Source organism: Dipodomys merriami, unplaced genomic scaffold (genome assembly GCF_024711535.1).
Source record: "Dipodomys merriami isolate MVZ:Mamm:240054 unplaced genomic scaffold, mDipMer1.0.p SCAF_40, whole genome shotgun sequence".
Lineage (NCBI taxonomy): Eukaryota > Metazoa > Chordata > Mammalia > Rodentia > Heteromyidae > Dipodomys > Dipodomys merriami.
In genome coordinates this window covers 5621802-5633732 of record NW_027205604.1, presented here as the reverse complement: position 1 = coordinate 5633732, position 11931 = coordinate 5621802, and the positions used below count along the sequence as shown (strand labels likewise).

The following is an 11931-nucleotide window of genomic DNA, read 5'->3' as shown; positions in this document are numbered from 1 at the left end:
GAAACCACTCTGTCTTTGAGTTTATTTCTCTTCAAATCTTCTGATTTTTTTTTTCTTGACCAACTTTTCCTACTTGTCCATCTTTCATGTAGCTCAACATGATGCCATTATCCCTGACTTTACATCATGGCCTTTGAGACTCAGTGTATTCTACCAACTACCTTTGTGTCCTATGGACTCAGATTTGGAGAGAGCGAGAGAGAGAGGGACAGGGGTACTTACTGGCCTTTAGAGCAAAAAGCTAGAGTTAAGATGGTCCCTCCTAGAGCTGATTGCATGGCAGTTTTTCTAGAAGGTACTTTGAGGAAGACAGTCAATAAAGTCATCTGACTGCTTGCTTGTATTTGGGAAAATAATAGTGGGAAGTTTCAGAAGGTTAACCCAGAAGAGCTAAGGATTTTTCTTTTTGTTTACAAAGAAGACAAAGACTTTTTTTTTTTTTTTTTTTTTTACATATCAGGGAATGAGGATTTTCTTTGACTTTGCATATTCTGAGTCAGTTTTCAGACTGAGAGTTCACAGAATACAAAAATTTGTAAGAATTGGAGAAAAACTCTAAGAATTTTAACAATTATTACTTTGTTGTTGGTGGTGGTGGTGGTCATGGGGCTTGAATTCAGGTCCTGGGCACTGTCCCTGAGCTTTTTTGCTCAAGGCTTAGTGGTCTATTACTTTGAGCCACTTTATGGCTTCTGGTTCTCTGGTGATAAATTGGAGTCTCACGAACTCCTGCCTGGGCTGGTTTTGAACCACTATCCTCAGATCGCAGCCTCCTGAGTAGTTAAAATTATAGGCATGAGCCACTTATGCCTGGCTTCAATTTTCACTTTCTTTTTATCACATCATAAAAATATTCATGAAGAAACTCAGAGTACATGCTCAGACCATTGTGTTGTTTCTTAACTTGGGTACATTTAGCCTAAAGTGAAGGAATCAACTATATTTGCTTTATTTCCTCTATGCCATACAATCTCATGAAAAGTTACACAGGATGACATGCAGGGGTAGGCTGATGGCTCATTGGCTAATTTGTTCTTGGGAAATACTGCTGTTTATTAAAAGGAGAGACATAAGTCATAGAACAAGCCATCTACTGACAGGATAAGGAAACTGAACCACATTTGATCATTCATTCATGCACTGAACAAATATTTGTTGAGTAAATATACAGTTTATAAATACTAAATAACTCACCCAAAAGTCCTAATTACTTTTTATTAGTTGAAGGATAGGTTAAAAAAAATCAGCAATCTTTCTACTATGCTTTTCAAATTGAATAGAGTTTTAAGAGATTAAATCCCATTATTAAACATGCTGAAGCCAGACTTTTTCCATAGGGGTCATAGAGAAATTAAACCTCCAGAAAATAAAAAAAAGGAAGATTGAATTACCCAATGCTAGTCAAATTTAAAGAACTACATTTATTGGTGCACTTAACTAAACCGTAAAAACCTGAGTCATTGGTTAAATGAAAACTTTAAATTCTCTTTAAAATGTTTCTTCTTGGTCAGCACTACTTCTATAAATGCAGGTATGTGGAAAAGCCTTTTTATTTCAAGGAAGATTGCTTGTATAGCTATATTGTTGAGAATAATTTTATTTTCCCCAGCATTCTATTGTTTGTGGGAATACCTGGGAATTTTCTAATTCTTAAAATTTGTGACCCACAGCCACATTTCCTTCAGGTGCTGTTCCTTTTCAGATTAAAAAAAAAAGCACACACACACACACACACACACACACACACACACACACACACACACACACACACACACACACACACACACACACACACACACACACACACACACACACACACACACACACACTACACCCTTGAAAAAAAACCCTTTATTTTCTTTTGACAGAGAAAGTAAAGGCTGAGATGTCCCAATTCTCCCAGTTTCCATTAACTTTAAAGGGCAGCTTCGCCTGTGGAAAAGAAGCTATTTTGATGGTAAGCAGATGAAGAAGTCAGGAGCTTCCCTACCACCCTGGAGCTCACCATTCACAGTTTATCTAGATTAACTGATTTCCAGGTCTGTCCACACAGCTATGGGTGTGCTCAGCACTCTCAGTGTGGACCCTGCCCTATATTACTGGGGGAGCCATTTGCACTTCTATTGGTGTTGCACTCTGAACTTCCTCTGTATTCCATTCCTGTGGCAGGTCAGTGTCCCTGTTAATATGTTTCTAGGTCATTCCTTCTTAGGCCTCCACCTTCCCCTTGAATGCATTTACTAGCCTGAAGAATTGATGTAAATCTTGTTTATCTTTAAAATGAGAAATTTAAGAAACACAGAAAGTAACATATAAACATTTAAATGACCTGTAAACCCATTTTCCAAAGGAAAATCTACTCACATTTTGGCATATAGTCTCCTCCTCTCCCCCACCAAAGAAAATAGCAGTGATTTCAGGAAAGTGACATGATTTATCTCAGGAAGAACTCTGAATTTAGACAGTAGAGTCTAAATAAGTGCCATTATTTGAAAAACCAAATTTAAGGCTTGATGCATATGTAAGTCAATTTATTAGCCCAGATACAATTTGAAGGAAGTAAAAACTAGCACTCAGACTGGAGATAATGAAAAGAAACAACTCATTCCAACTGCAGTATCTAAATAGAAACAATTGTATCTAAATAGAAACAATATTCTCCAACAACTGCCTCTGTTTTTTTTTTTTTTTTTTTATCATCCTGCCTATTTAGTGTTAACATTCAATGTTAACAGTATTGCTGCTTTTTCGGCTTTACATACTGAAATAATGAGTTTTTCATTGTGACCAGGAAGTAAAGGAGAAAAATTCAGAGAGTTTTAGTGAGTTATGACACAATAAGATTTTACATGGTAATGTCTTGTTTGTTGTGTTTTGTCAAAGATATGTCTATCTATTGTTTTTATTATTTCCAGCTGTTTTAATTATTTCTCAGCTAACAGGAGCTGACTTAACAGGCGGTTAATTTTCTAAACTTTTTCAGCTCTTGTTACGAAAGAGTCCAAAGAAAGTCAGTACTTCTTTACTTGTAAAATATTTATGACACCATCAAGGAGGAGTATCACATATTTCTAACAGTGTTTTTTTTTTTGTTGTTGTTGTTTCTTTGCTTTTGTTTTTTGCCCTGTACCAGCATTCAGGAAGATGAAAAGCACAGCCTTTCAGAGAGTTTTTGATTTCTCCTGTTTTTATTTGTTTTGTTCTTTGGCTAGTATCAAGGTTTGAACTCAGCATCTTGAGTTTGCTCTGTTTGCTTGTGCAGCTGGTTAGTTTGGAGATGAGTGAAAGACTTTTTCTGTTCAGGCTGACTTTGAACCTATATCCACTGGCCCTAGCTGGAATTACAGGTGTGAGCCACCAGTGTCTAACTATTTCAGAAAACAGGAGAGGGGAGAGGGAGGAAGGAGTAAAGGAATAAGGGAAGGAGGGAAAGAAGTAATAAAGAAGGAAAAAAGGAAGGAAAGAAGAGAGAAAGGGAGGAAATAAAAAGACCAAATTGTTTTTCACTGGAAATAATATAGTAAAACCAAATATTGCATATGAGCACACTTTCACGAAGTAATCTAAACTAACATTCATTGCTTGCTTAAACCTTTATTTTCCATGAGCTAGATTTTATTTGGGTTATATTTTAATAACTACAATATTAAAATTGGTGAAAAGAGGAATAAGACGATCTGGAGGCAAAGCAGAGTAAGAGGCCAAGTTCAGACACCATGCTGGTGGGAAGTTAACATTTTTATGTTTGGGAAAGGGAGCAAATGACTATTTTCTCGTTTGTAAGACACAGGGGGGAAGTAAAAGCCCATCTTGCAGTTTCCTTGGGAGTGGGAGAGCCCGGCATTCTTAGGCTTTTTCCATCTTGACGACCTCAAACCTTCTCCCCAAACTTGCCTCATTGCAGAAGGGCCCTGGGTGCTTCAGCTTTACTTGGAGCTCTGCCCTTTGCCATGTGCCCTCCTAGTCCCTTCACTAGCTGGCTTGCTTCTGGTTCCTGGGAAAACGTTATTACCTTGAAAGTCAGATTCACGATTCTCCTTGATGCTGTCTAGAGTTAAGGTTCATTTTATCCATCGATTAAATAATTAAAAGGTCAAGAAACGTCTTTAAAGCAGATAGAGCAGGCTTCTTTAAAAGCAAAAGAAACAAGAAGCAATGAAGCAGACACCTTGCACAAGGATGAGTCTTGGATCAGGCTGTCTGCTGTAGCCCTGGCACAGGGCCTCTATAGATAGGATCCTTTCTGCCTCCCTCTTAGGGCGTGCTCCTTGTCTGATTGGTCTAAGGGTAGCCATGTGCTGTGGGGAAATCTTGTGGTTGGCTCCCGTTTCACAGACCAGTCTCCACCCCCGAGGGGGCCTGTGAATTTGCTGAGTCCTCTCTGACTGTGTCCAGCAGAGATATCCTCCTCTCCTGTTGTTGGAGCCAGTCTGGGCCACCATTCGTTGGCTAGCTCGGGAGGTGTGAATTCTCATTCTGGGAATTTCTTTTTTTTTTTGTACTCAAATACTCCACAGTGTAATCACCACCAGCTGGGCTACCTCAACCAAGGCAGGGTTGGAAGATGTCGCCCCATAGCTTTCCTTGAGATGTCTACCGCTCTGTGTGGAGCCATGGGAGAACCTTCATGCGCTCTGCCGGGGTTTCCCTTTCTTCTCTTTCTTTTCTTTAATATATATATTTTCCACCATTACTAGAATTGAACTCAGGGCCTCACCCTCTCACAGGGCTTCTTCACTCTATTTGAGCCACACCACTTTCACTTCCAGCTTTTGCCTGGTTATTTTGGAGATAAGGATGTCATTTTTTTTTTCTTTTTCTGACCTAGCTGGCTTTGAACTTTGATTCTCAGATAACAGCCTCATGAGTAGCTAGGACTACCAGCATGAGCCAGCAAGACCTGGCTTCTTCTTTTTAATTTTTATTTTTCTAATTGGAGAAAAATCTAATGTTTCCTCTTATGAAATTGGCAAGCAGAAGACAATAATGACAACATGCATTGAATGAGATTGTGAAAAGTGAATGTTTTATCGCATGATTCAAAATAGTATACACTGAGAAATCCTTTTTGGAACACAATTTCTGCCTGTTTTTCTTAATGCACTTGTGTTAAAATTACTTAACCTGAGGCAATGGTGCCATGGGGAAGGCTGCTAAGCTTTGGTGTCCTTTTATGCAAAATGGGGCGGAGTGGGGGCGGTTCTCATCTTTTGTGAGGGTGTGAGCATTTGACAAGTATCTGTAAAAGGTGTAATCACTTTCCGTGGATTTTTTAACCCTACATTGTTTCCTCAGAGTAGGCCAGTGGAAAGTGGACAGGCTCTTGCATGGGGCAGTGAGGATACCTGAGACTATACAGGGCCCTGCTAGACATCATTGCAAAGGGAAGTCATGACTGAAAAATGATTTGCAAAATTTTCTGAGAATGCTTGGACTAAGGTGGTCATTTTATCCTTTTTTTTTTTTTTTTTTTTTTTCAAACAAACCTCAGGTTAGAATCACAGACATGGCTTTCAAGGATTAAGAGAATAGCTTCTGGAAGTAGAAACAGCACAATGCATGAAAGTTTGCCTGGACCCAGAATTCTAAAATACATTTTAAAATTGTTCACACTCTAGTTTTAAATGTAGGCCTCCTTCCCATATTGAGTGATACCTTTGTCTCTCTTCTTCCTACACAAAACCACCCAGACACCCAGCTCCAGGCTCAACACACCCACATGCTTCTACACACATTCCTACTTTCCACTAGTCACAACCATCTTGCACTTGAGCAATGGCCCAATTTGATAACTTCATCTGCTTTCTTTGCTCACTGTGACCAATATGGGCTCCACTTGGGTCTATGGAGCCTCTCTTTCACCCAGGATGTGATTCCTCAATCGCACCTGCAGAAACCTCCTTAAGTGAAGGCCCAGCTGTTGGTGGGTGGAGGTCAGTGGAGGGTGGTCCCCATCATTTACAGGATGGCTTGACTTTGTACATATTGTGCTACCAAAAGACATTGAAAAACACAGGAAAAACCCATCCTTTAGGCTCCTCTGCTCCAGTCATTTGGGAGTGAAGATTTCATGACCCAAATCACCAGGTTTCTGGACCCACTATCCAGAATGATTCTCTGAGACTATTTCTGTAGCATAGCCTAGATAGGAATAGTTGTCTAATGTTGCATTTACATGAAAAGACAATTCTGTAGTCCACTGGAATTCTGAACATAATTTTTTTGGGCCCTGTGAACTTAAAAATGTTGTATACATATGCACATAACAATGAATATGGTGGCCTTTAAAGCTGCTATGGATGCATGTAGCATGAAGATGATCATTCCATAATGGCCTTTAAAATAAAGTGTAATTATTTGATAATAACTGAAGCTTCTTTCCACCTCCACCTTTTCCCACTTTTATATCAGATTAACTCCTGATCATTTTCTAGTTCCTTCCTCAGGGAGCTTTTCTCTCTCATGTTACTAGGAGATTTCCCTCTTGTAGCACTTATTTATGATTAAAGACTTACTTTAGTAAAATAAGAAATGAAGAGGTCGCAGAATCACAGGGCTCTTATCTGTATCTTGGCTCTGCCTCTAGTTCTGTGACATTGGACAATATATTTTATTTTTCTGTATTTTATTTTTACACAAATAAAGTGAGGTAATAATAATATATTCCTGTAAAGTTCTTGTAAGTACTCAGTTTAGTCAAAACAAAACAAAAACAAATACACACACATAAAAACAAAAATAACCACACTTGATAAATAATTACATAGACGAGTATGGTCACTGTTGACTCATGCCTGTAATTTGGGCTACTCAGGAGTCTGATATCTGAGGATCAAGGATCAAAGCCAAACCAGGCAAAAAAATCCATGAGACTCTCATCTCTAATTAACCAGCAAAAAAACTGAAAATGAAGCTGTGTCCAAGTGGTAGGTGGCTGTCCTTGAGTGCAAAACGGGAGAGTTCAAAGCCCTGAGTTCAAAACCTGGTCCTGGTGCGTGCGCACGCGCACACACACACACACACACACACACACACACACACACACACACACGATTTACATAGAGGAAAAGAATAGAACAATGAAACCTGTTGAAATTAGGAAGTGAGGAGAGAGGTAAGAGAGAGTTGAGAGAGTTACAGAATGTGTGGGCATGAGGAGATTGAATATATTATACACATGTGGAGAAATTTTTCAATGAATCTCCACTGGTGTAGATAATATATGCTAATAAGAAAAATTACATAGGAGAATTCAATAAATGCTATAAAAATATCCGTCTTCTACTAAACTGAACTATAAGCTCCATGAGAGAAGGTTTGTGATTATTCTTCATGGCTCTGCAAACAAAGAGCCCATCAATTGTTTCATGGTAAACTAGATGTCCACTGTGAGAGACACTTTTTCATGTGAATCTTCTAGAACTCAGACTGGAATTGATGAACGACTGTTAACAAAAAGCTATCGATTGAGGGTTGGAAACAATTTAGTCTTAGCATTAGCTTTCCTCTTTTTATTTTGTGTTTACATGATTGCCTTAGCAATACCATTCATGCCCCTTTTGTTGATGTGTTGTATAAAGAGGATAACATCAAAATTTATAGTAGCTCTATATGAGTAAAAAATGTTTTTCCATGGATGTTACAATTGAACTATTACTGACAGATTATTAACTCAAGTGCATGGTTTATATTAGGGCAGCTTCTTTTTCTCCTGCCTCTTCCTCCTCCTCTTCTCCTGCTCCTCCTCTTCATTCTCCTTCTCCTCTTTTTCAATCTCCTCCTTCATGAAGTTCTTTTAATTAAAAAAATGTTTTTCTGTTAGCATGCATTAGTTGTACAGGGGTGTTTATTGTGAGATTTTCATACATACTTACAATGTATCCCCATCACATACACTTTTCTATACTTTCCCTTATCCCTTTCTTCCATCTAAATCAATTCCAGTAGGTTTTATTGCTTTTCTTTCATCAACTATATTCTTCCTCATTTACCTCTTCATTCTCCCTCTCTGTTCCCACTTGCACTGAATCCTCCACAGTACCTGTTTTACCTCGCTGTCATTCATTTGGTTTAATGTGTATTGATTATATCAAGGGGCTTCACCGTGATATCCAGATGTGCACAAGTTATATTTGGATCAGAATAACCCTTCCTATTTCTTTCTCCTTCCTCAGCCCAGCCCTCAACCCCCCCTACTGATCAACAGTTTTCCTTGAGATTTCTTATACCAATCTTCAACACAGCTGCAACATTGCCAGGAGCTCTGGTTGTAGTCTGCAACATTTGACATCACCACCCTTGATAGGTGTTGAGCTTTTGCTTTAATTTGATTCTAAAGATTTCAGCAAAATTGCCTGTATTTTACCATGAGTTTTTTACATGCTTGACAAAGACTCGGGTGCTCTGCATACTGTGCTCCTGCTAGCCATGGATTCCAGTATGGTGAGACAGGTAGAAGAGTTCAGCGTGGCTCAGGCCCACACACAGCAACTTAGTGAAGCCGCAGGAGGAGATGATCACTTTTTAATCTGGGCCTCTGTTCCAGAAAACACTTGTGTGGAAAGAAAAGCATGTTCAAATCCATCATATCTTACAGAACTCCACTCAGGCTATTTTGATATATTTTTTATAATATATATTTTTTATTGTAAACATACTATACAGAGGGGTTACAGCTACATGAGTAAGGTAATGAGTACATTTCCTATTAAGCATTGTTACCCCCTTCTTTGTTTTTCCCCTACTGTCCCTTCCCTCGGTACCTCCTCAACTCTTCCCCCTGCCCCAAGTTATAAAGTTTGTTTTCAACATAGTGTCTTGTACATCTCATTGCTACAATGGGTCAACCTGTATTCTTATTTCAGCATTTTGTTATTTCCCTTCGCCTCCCCAAATTAGAAAAATGTATATACAAGATACAGGACACTGGAATCAAATACAGTGAAAACAGGGGTTATACCATGGGAGAATAACATACAGAAGAAACAAAAAAAATCACATAGTACATTATAAATACATTAAAAACAATAGCAACAAAGACAAAACTTCTTGTGTCCCTATCTTTGGGTTCATTTCGCTTAGCATCATCTTACATGGTCATATATACATAGCTTTTGACCTTTTCTGCTCTTGTCCTAGACATATATTAGTTATTGCAGGTAAGGGAAACCATGGGACCTATGTTTCTTTGGACCCACTCAAGCTATTTTGGACATGACATATTGGGGGAGGTGAGTAAAGCTTGTAGATGAAGATATTTCTGAAGAGTCTTCTTCACAGAAAGTGAAATCGCTGATGGGTTTTCTTTTAGGACCAGAAGTTTTCGTTAAAACAAGCAACCTGTGAAACTTGGAGAGTTACTTGAGGGTGAGCTATTGGAATATCTCTTGGAAGCAAAGAATCCTACTTTGTATTTATTGTCATTCTCTAACTCTTGAGTGGCTCCTGAGAAAAAGTAGTTTGCTTAAAAAGTGCCTTGTTGATGGCCTCAATTACTTGCTACCAATGCTAAATTATCGGTGTCTTATCCAGCTAAATGAAACAGTTTCTCAGACATCTACCCAGTAGAGTTATGGAATGTGGAATTACTTAGGGATATTCACTTGCTAGAGATGATGTACAGTGGAGAAATGTGCTCCAGGGGATTGAAGCACTGTGCAGACTAACAGCAGAAAATTCATAAAATAGATACTGGTCTTTCTCAAGCAAGGCTGTTCTATCCACAAAGAATCCTTGGGTTTTTGAGAAGCAGGAGAGAAAACATTGAAGAAACACGTATCTGTATGTGAAGGACCCTTGAAAGAACAAGAGTGGGGTACACAGATACAGAATAAACTTTAAACTTCTTTCAGCATTGCTGTAGCTTAGTTCATTCATTTTTTAAAATAATCAGAATGTCAAACAAAAAGATCCATGAAATGAGAAGTAAAATTTCAGAAGAGATATTAACACTGACTTTAAGAACATTACACTACAGAAAGAAATCCAGTATGGTTAAATGCTATTATCTGTGTGATACCTTGAGTTCAAACTCTGGCACCAGCACTAAACAAATAAATAGATGCTATTATCTTTCCTTATAGATTCTCAAATCTGCAAAGAAATCATTCTTTCAATTCTAAAATAGTATAAATGTTATACTAACTCAACTTTACAGATATACTGTCACTAGTAAGTGGACCCAAATTTACATTTAGAAAGTATTTTCCTGATATTTTAGATTTTTTTGTCTGTTTTTCTCTTGTTTTGTTAAATAAATTTTTTGAGGGGGCTGGGAAGGTAGCTCAGTGGTAGAGTGCTTGCCTTGTTTGCATGAGGCCCTGGGTTCAATTCCTTAGCACCACATAAGCAGAAAAAAGCCAGAAGTGGTGCTGTGGCTTAAGTGGTAGAGCACTAGCTTTGAGCTGAAGAGCTGAGGGACAGAGCCCAAGCCCAGAGTTCAGACCCATGACCGACAAAAACAAAAACAAAAACAAATTGAGATAAGATATCACTGTACAGCCCAGACTAGCTTGAACACATGATGGTCCTGTCTCAGCTTCCCAACTGCAGGGATTATAGCTATGTGTCACCACACCCAGCTAGGTTCTTTCATTATCTATCAATTGTTTATGTATAATGTATACATATATTGTATATGTAATACAGTATCTGTCTATCTATCTATCTATCTATCTATCTATCTATCTATCTATCTATCTATCTATCCATCTATCCATCTATCTATCTACCTAATGAAAATACATGGAACACTGTTTCATCTCCCTTCAAGTTTACCATGATTCAAAGATTAAAGTCAGTTCACCTCATTGCTTTGAATATGTGCTAGGATACAAATGTAGGAAAAATGAAAGATATTCCCATTTTATTTATAATAGTATAAGTAGCAAAAGATTTCACAAAGGAATTGTGTTTAATAATTTTGCCATGTATTACTAATTATATTTTAAATTTCTAAGTATTTAATAAATATTTAATAAAAATAAATAAACAAAATGGATTATAATATTCATTGATTCTCATAATACTGCTAGTGAAAAAAACAAATATTGCTCATTTAAAACTGAGATGGGTCCTGTATGGGATCAGACAGGAGAAAATGATTCTAAAAATCTTATCTTGTGTATAAATCACCAAGCACCCAATTTCCTGGATAGTATCACAATTTCTTGGTCTGTAGTTGTCTTGTTTACTCATGTTGCTGAAGTCAGGTCTTTCCCTAGGCCTGAGTTTCACTGCTCTTTCCTTCTTCCTTCCTTCCCTTCCTTCCTTCCCTTCCTTCCTTCCTTCCTTCTTTCCTTCCCTTTCTTCCTTCCTTCCTCTCTTTCTCTCTTTCTCTTTCTCTCTCTCTCTTTCTCTCTTTCTCTCTCTCTCTTTTCTTTCTTTCTTTCTTTCTTTTCTTTCTTTCTCTTTCTTTCTTTCTTTCTTTCTTTCTTTCTTTCTTTCTTTCTTTCTTTCTTTCTTTCTTTCTTTCTTTCTTTCTTTCTTTCTTTCTTTCTTTCTTTCTTTCTTTCTTTCTTTCTTTCTTTCTTCTTGTTTCCAGACCACTTCTAAATTTCAGACTGCATCACTTCATGCTAGGATCACTGAGAACCAGATGTGCTGGCAAAGTCTTCCCTGCTCTTCCTTTTCCTTAGATTTTGGTTCAGAGAATCTTCTTCATAGGCAATATTTTAGTTTGTTACTTCATTTTGTAGTTGTGATTCAGTGTTACATACATATATAAACAAGCCCCTCCAGCCTGGCTCAAATTACACACAAATAGACAAAGAATAGGAACTTACATTTCTAAAACATACTCACTACCAGGCCCAAGTTTCCTGATGTAGGAAGCTAAGCATGGTCGTGCATGACTATGATCCTAGCTCTTTGGAAGGTAGAGATCAGTAGGACTACAGGTAAAGGCCAACACTTGAAAAAAGTTAGTGAAAT

At 37.9% G+C, this 11931-nt stretch overlaps 1 pseudogene; it reads left to right on the top strand.

Annotated features, from left to right (window-relative positions):
• Positions 1-8427: 8427 nt before the first annotated feature.
• On the top strand, positions 8428-9840 carry LOC138806518 (RAB7A-interacting MON1-CCZ1 complex subunit 1-like; annotated as a pseudogene).
• The last annotated feature ends 2091 nt before the right edge of the window (positions 9841-11931 follow it).